We start from the raw sequence: 7,527 nt of genomic DNA on the forward strand, positions 1-7,527 counted from the left end.
AAAGCGCAAAAACTGGATAAAATAGCTGTTTCTGGCTGAAAAACACGGTTTTCAAGGGTTCTTAAATTTTATTACATGGAATCATTAACAAGATGTTGTAATAGTATTTCCACATTAAAACAGGTTTCAGATTTAAAAAGTTTAGGCAAAAAGAGGTACCCCAAAACCTAGCCCAATTGGCTACCCCATTGGCTACCCTGCTTTTTAGACCAACCCGGAAAATGCCTAGTTAAACACCCCCGTGTGGTGTGGTGTTACTTCACAAAATTTGGATATTTATTTTTCTTATAAGCATCAAATTTATATGAATCAAAACAATAACTCTTGGTGTAAAGCAAACTTGGTTAATCGATGCTTACAAAGTTAAAACCTCGCCCATGTATGATCAATGATCCTGGATGATTCAAAATCCTTTTATGGCTCGACCCAAACCTTTTTTTTTTTTTTCGAATTCGCATCTTTTTTTTAGTATCAAGATTTTAGCATACATTGCGCTAATATAAGGCGAAATTTTCGACTTTTAGTCGTCTTGTTAAAATTAAACTCGAATTATTTAACTTGACGGAAGAAGAGAGACCGATTTATACTTTCGCCTTCTTGTTGATATTTCAAAGGGGATGAAAATATTGTTCGGCGGTTTCATCTAAGAAAATCACAATTAACTATGAATTGAACAACACCATTCCCTATGGGACCCTGTTTTAGCACATTTATAATTGGAGAGAAATCACTACGGTTTAAGTCTCAGTCCAATTAAGACTATTAGAGAAACATGTTGACAAAAACATTTTAATTGGCAGAAATTAAAAGGGGAAAGAAAGAATGATGACTTGTCACGAAATCTTGAAACAAGCTTTCATACGAACTCTATGTCAAAGTGTGCGAAACAAGGAGAAGAAGGAAAATATATTTTTCAATGATGCAATGATCATGTAAGTTTTTATTCGTCAAGTTTCGGGAAAACCTGCTTAAAAAAGTAATTTCTTTCTCGCTATTGGTTTTTTGCAATCTTTAAGTAATTTTGGATTTTTACACAGATTATTTTCGATACTGTATAAATAAAGAGGCAAGCTTTTTAATAATTATGTTTAAGTAAAGTATAATGTTATTATTTTCTCTCGACAGAAAATCGGAAAACGAGCTCGGAGAAGATCAATGTTAACAACGTGTGAAGAAAAGTTATCACAAAATGAACACCGTGTCTCATCCAGAAGACAAAGATATTGTTAAGAAAACGAAGTGATTGTTCACAAACAAAACCTATGAAACATTTTCAATGAGGGGGATTATAGTTCTTTTGAACGGAAGAACGCGGAGAACAATCGGGAAAAGAGACACGATATACACAACAGAACAGGGTATTTTAAGATTATTACAAATTATACCGCAATGTTTGCCCTTTTTTGTTAGATACTGATTTTTCACACAAATAACAAGTTTTTGAACCGCAACCGAATTATTAATTCGAATAGTGCTTAGCAGTGTCAAATTTTGTCAGAATTAGTCCGAAGCCCTATATTTTTTAACTCTTTTTTCAATACCCCCTCCATTCTTCCCATCAAGTTTTTTCATCTTTTAAAAAATTTTGTATTATAATTTAATCAAAAATATATTTCAAAACCAAAAAATTTAAAAATCCATAACTCGGAGTTTCATGCTTTAAGCAATCATCAGATGTAACTAAAAAATTAAAAAGCTGTGTGAAAACATATGTTACAAAGTTGGTAAAATGCTGATTAAAAAGTCGTAAAAAAGTGATAAAATCGTAAAACTATGAATTGTCACGAAGGACATCAAATGTGTCCGGAGGGACGTCTTTAAAGTTTTTTAAAAAGAATTTGCTCATATGACGGCACGTGGAGATTAGTTCGGTTCTTTTGTTTATAAGTTTGTCTTTGGAAGTAATTATGTGGTACTTTTCGGTCATGCAAAGGTTGCACGATTTGCCCCCATTTGAATAGGGTTTTGCATGATCGATGACTTTCCAGGATAACAGGGGCGAAATGTTTTTGCGCTGTAGTTTCCATACGTGCTTTGAAAGTTCAGTGGAATTCTCTTTTTCCTCATACCTAAAAGTATGTTTGTGTTGGTTCCATCTCGTTTTGAATGTATTTTCGGTAAGGCCGATGTAGTTGACACCGTCGTCTGGGGAGGATTTTACCGTGCATTGGTATATTAAATGCTTATCCAGACAGTTTCCGTTTAGAGGACATTCATTTTTTGCACGACAGTTGCAGGTTTCATGGGTGGTATCATTGGCTGTTTTGCGGTTGAGATTTTTTCTATTATGGGATGAAATAATGCTCGAGACATTTGGGAGGCAGCTGTAGCTGACCTTGAGGTTATTTCTATTGAACAGCTTGTGTAACCTGTGCGTTTTTGGAAAGTTTTTTGCTCACGATTGATAGGAAACGTTTTGCGACATCGGTTCTGACGTTGAGATTGAATGGCGGATTAAACCAGATGATTTTACGTTTTCTGTTTTTCTTCTTTTTGTTGATTGTTTTTCTTCTTGAATTCGAGTTTTGACTTGTACCCGCTGCTACTTAGTGCGTCGTTATAAAGTGCAGAAGCTCGTTTAAATATCGATTTGTTAGAGGAAATCTTGTTGATTCTGTCTGAGATCATTGATGGGATTTGTTTTATAATGTTGGGTGGATGGTTTGATTGTGTGTTAATGTATGTTGGAAAACTGTTTGGTTTGGAGTATGGTTGGTAGGTTCCGTTGTTAAGGTTGAACGTAACATCGAGGAAATTGACGATCTTAAGGTTTGTTGATATGGTGATTTTAAGTTTAAATTTGTCCTGAAACATTTGGATCATGTCTTTACGGATTGAATCTGCCATATGGCCATTGATGTTCTCGAAGCAAGAAAGTCCATCATCTCGATAAACACCACTTTTCTTGACACCAAATTTTTTTCCAAGGCGGTAGAGAATGTAAAGTCCGACTAGTTCACACAATTCGGCTCCATCATAACTTCCCATTGTAACGTCAAAGTTGGGGTCGCCTTCTTTTTTTACCCAATGGTTATTATTAGCGAAAAGGAGTGATTTGCGGGAGTGCATGATGATCGATTTCTGCTCATCTGTAAGTTCGACAAAACGCTCGGCATGTGATAGTGCTGCGTGAAGAAGCTCCGAGTTATGGATTTTTAAATTTTTTGCTTTTGAAATATATTTTTGATTAAAGAAGCTCTACTCCTAGTTGGTTTTATCGAGCACTCTTTGAATATGATTTCACCTTATTTGATTGTATTATAATTTATCAATCATTTTATGTAAGATAGGGTATACTTTACATTTTAAGCGCAAGAATTATGTGTACACATATATTAATATAATTTTATTCAATATCAAATTTATTTTAAAGAAGAAAACCATCCAAGAATATTAAAATTCAAATATCTTTAGAATTTTACCCCGGTCTAATTTCAATAAAATTGCAGTAATATCTGGAAAAAAACCTCGTAAAGAATCAAATACTTTCGCTAGCCTGTTTCAATGTTTTAATGTTAGACATTTTCTAAACATCTTTGCGAAATGAGAAGGGATCAAGGTATTTTCTTTTCCTAGACATTCCAAATAAAGATTTTTTGGTTATTTCTTGTTTAGAAATCTGCATATTTTCGTTGTGTTGAATTGTAAATCTCTCCTTTCATTGAAAAAATTCTGTAATTTCTTTTACAAAAAAGGTTTGTCTTTTCTCAATTTTAAGTTTAACTTTTCCATGGACAAGAAAATAAGTAACAGTGAATCTTCAGTGCGTGGAGAAAACCTTATATTATCACTTCGGAGAAAAGTGGTACTTTTCGTAGCTAAAAAACCAATCTTTTTGTACAAAGAAAAGTTAACTTTTTCGATATTTAGAAAATTTAAGCTTCTCGAGAATCAGTGAAGATTCACTGTTACTTGTTTTCGCACAAAAGAAAATTCAAAGATTTCAAAACAAGAAAATAAAGAGAAAAGTTAACTTTTCGTCATATATCTTGCATTAGAGAAGACGACTTTTCATGCAGTGTTTACCTTGTGGCATCCATACTGCATGGCACATTTTTGTGACAATTGATTGGAGTAACCATGCCTATTACATCAATTGAACTATTTTTATGGCTTGAGATCAAACCAAATATCTGTAACAACAGTCAAGTCAGATTTAAAGCAACATTTGGATTTCGAGATAATTTAACATTTAGACTTTATAATTTTATTGGAAATGTCATGTCATGGTTAAACTTTACATTCAGGCGATCTTTGATTTTTTGTCATCATGTTGTCAATATACACAGTTCAACGTATTTGAATAAATGCTTTTACAAAAAAGATCATAATACGCCATCAAATATTGGGTGATTGTGGTCGCAGGAGGTATGCTGCGAAGAACAGACACATTATTTTTTCATGGATCTTAATTTAATGGTCCATTATTCAACACGACATAAGAAAGACTTTGTTGTAGTTTGAGATCAAGCAAACGCAAACATTACCAGATTCCCATCAAGATTCAATATTAATATTATAAGCTACGTATAATATAATGCAACACAAGAAGGGGGACAAATTGTGAATGTTTTGGTGGTACCGTAGAGTCGTTTAATATCGACATACGTCTTGCAATCTCGACACCGGATCTGTAAAATAATCAAAACAAACCTTGAATGAAATTCTTGGTATCATTCTTATCGAACAAGTTCATCCATCAAACTAGAAGTTCAGTAAACATTGCAATCCTTTCAATTAAAAAAACAGCCAAATTATAAGCAGTTTTACACAACACACGAAACGCATGCAAACTGCCTCGTAACTTTCTTGTGTCCATCATTAAAATTTTACAACTTTATTACGCTACAAGTCACGTGATAAAAATAATTCGCGCGCTTAGTCGACCTGGTTTCCATTTCCTTATTATTTATTGCAAGCACACGCTCTAGGCGCTAGGAGGCCGCGTTAAACTTCTAGGCGACGCACCTGTACACCCGGTCACGCCGTGATTGCCTGTATGGCGGTCACATTAAATTCAAAAGGAAACCGGGTTCTTTTTATTATTTTCGGTTCACGGTAAAAATATCTACTAAAAAATTCCTCGCATGCAAAATGTGTTGTGTTGTTGTGATTTGGACATCTTCGTTGAAAGTATGCTAATTAGTTTTTAGCGATTACTACATCGTTAAAGTTTTCTTTTCAAATATAAGTAGTAACACTTCACATTTCTCATATTATATTAACAATCTGTGACGTGATAGAGAGAGAGTACATTTTAGTGATTTATTGATAGCTTTGGTATGTATTTGTTTATGTTTGATTTTTTATTTCGAAGACCAGCCTACAGCTATGTCGAGATTGCAAGACGTATGTCGAGATTAGACGACTCTACGGTAACAAAATGGTATTGGGGATCTCTTGATTGTAAAGGGTGGAGGATTTCAAATTCCATTGCTTAAAGCTCAGAAATCCAGTGGGGATATGTAAACTTTCAGTGGTTCATTCCAATGGGGATGAAAGTTCAGTGTAGTTTTCCTGGTATGAATGATGCGTGGTCCAGGGCCTGAGCCACTTAGGGCTGGGGGCTATGATGGCATTCCACGTTTTTGTAAAGAAAAGGAATATTTAATTCCCATGATTCAGACTTTCGTTTCGAGAACCACATTTCTTGGCAAAGTCAGTTTGAAATGTGGTCGTTTTTAAGCAATCAGAGGATCAAAATTGAAAATTTCTCCCGTCAGCGCAAACCATGGTTGCGCCTCCTTAGTCACAATGTTTTCGACTCTTCGACGTTGAAATCAATGCTTTTTGAAGTTAACACTTTCTTTTCCAATTTTTTTTTCAGAAAAATTAAGCTTCAAATGGGAATTGTGGCTTTAAAAATGGGTTCTAGGAAAAACTTTGACACCATTGGAAAAGCTCTAAGTCTCAGCTTCCTAAAGCAACAGGACATTTTAGCTGAAAACGCAGTGGCTCTGAGCTATGACAATTTGATGAAGAGCCGGTAAACAGCCCTTTTCAAACCGTATAAATAGTACGTTATCAGCCGTCTAGGGGTTAGGCAGTTGTGCCTGTTTCCAAACAGAGTAGATGAATGACAATATCTTGTCAAGCTAAAATTACTTAAATTAGAGTAATCTAACAACATGTTTTTCCAAAAAAGTTCATAAATGGTCATTTTTTTAACCTTTCTTAGCGAGCTATCAAGCAAAGCTACCTTGCATCTTAACAACTCTTAAAAAATTTGAATTACATAATTTCTAAGTGGCGTATAATGATTAGATCAATATTCTGCAGTTTGGAAGTATTTTCGAAAAGCAGAGCATTTTTAGCCAAGTGAGAGTGACAGAAATGCAAAAATTTCCTCTAGGTGCAAACATGGTTGTGCCTCCTTATCCCTTAGCCAAGCATTATGGTGTCACGTCTTATGACGTCATCAAACACCTCACTGTGCTTATAGTCACATGCACACACTACAGAGTTAAGCTTTTCTTAAGTACACGACCAGATCTAGTCAAAAAAATCTCGAGTACGGCGCTCTTTTTCTCTCTTTATTTTTAAGATGCATTTTGTAAGCGAAGTAAATAAACCGACCTCAGATAATTACGATCCATTATCAATGTTTGTGTTCCTTGAAATACAAATTGTAACGTGACCGGGATTTAGTGGAAAAGTCAACGGAGTTTCGGGATTTTGCCGAAAATTTAACGGGATTTCGGGATTTTCGACCCTCGGATGACCCCCACAATACGGGGGTATTCCAAATGATAAACGATGTCGTTTTGTAAGTGTTTATTTTCTAAGAGATACAAATAGTATATTGAATATTATTAACTTATTTATTTAAGTATTTTTGAGCCCAAATTTAAATATCTGGTTAAATAAAAAACAAATGATAGCAGGAAAAGATAGTCGGGAAAAGTTTTTTTGCCGACTTAGCTATTTTACAAATTTCGGAAAAGAACTCCCATAGGAATTCCGATACATAACCCGCTTGGTTCATTTCGGAACGGCTTCAAGAAAGTCATAATGGCAGATGATTTTAAAAGTTTCTGAGGAAATGTGTGGAATTTATCGATGTTGATGGCTTGTTGATTCTTTAAAGAAAAAAGAAAACAGGTATAGCTTTTTCTAATCCTGGAATATCGAGGTTCCAGCTACACTGGGAGTGGAGCTGCGTAATTGTATTTTAATGACCAGCCAGGCACAAGTTTCGGACCATGTTCGGGCCAGATTTTCAAAAACTTGCTACGATCACGCGTGTAATTTCAGGACCCAATATTTATATTTTAAATTCCTTATTTTAGCAAACAACTTTAAAAATCTTCATCTTCATTCAAATATATATTGTTCAAATATAAAAGTTAATCATCTATTTTCCAATTTAGGAAAATTATTAAAAAGAATGATTTGAATCTTACATAATGGTCTTCTTTTTATTCTTTATCCCGTTCCCTTTTCTCGTGGTCTTCTCCTATTCGAAGCAGAATTTTATTGTTATACAACTTTGTGAATCAAACTGGTATTTGGAACTTTTTCTATTAT

The 7,527-nt window shown here is 34.4% G+C and overlaps 1 long non-coding RNA gene across 1 annotated transcript; it reads left to right on the plus strand.

The window, feature by feature from the left end:
* Window positions 1-754: 754 nt before the first annotated feature.
* LOC136814347 (uncharacterized) lies at window positions 755-3,399 on the plus strand. Its single transcript, XR_010847626.1, has 2 exons — window positions 755-932; window positions 1,126-3,399. It is a non-coding gene; the product is annotated as an uncharacterized lncRNA (long non-coding RNA).
* The last annotated feature ends 4,128 nt before the right edge of the window (window positions 3,400-7,527 follow it).

The sequence above is a fragment of the Clytia hemisphaerica genome, unplaced genomic scaffold (assembly GCF_902728285.1).
Source record: "Clytia hemisphaerica strain Z4C2 unplaced genomic scaffold, Clytia hemisphaerica genome assembly, whole genome shotgun sequence".
Lineage (NCBI taxonomy): Eukaryota > Metazoa > Cnidaria > Hydrozoa > Leptothecata > Clytiidae > Clytia > Clytia hemisphaerica.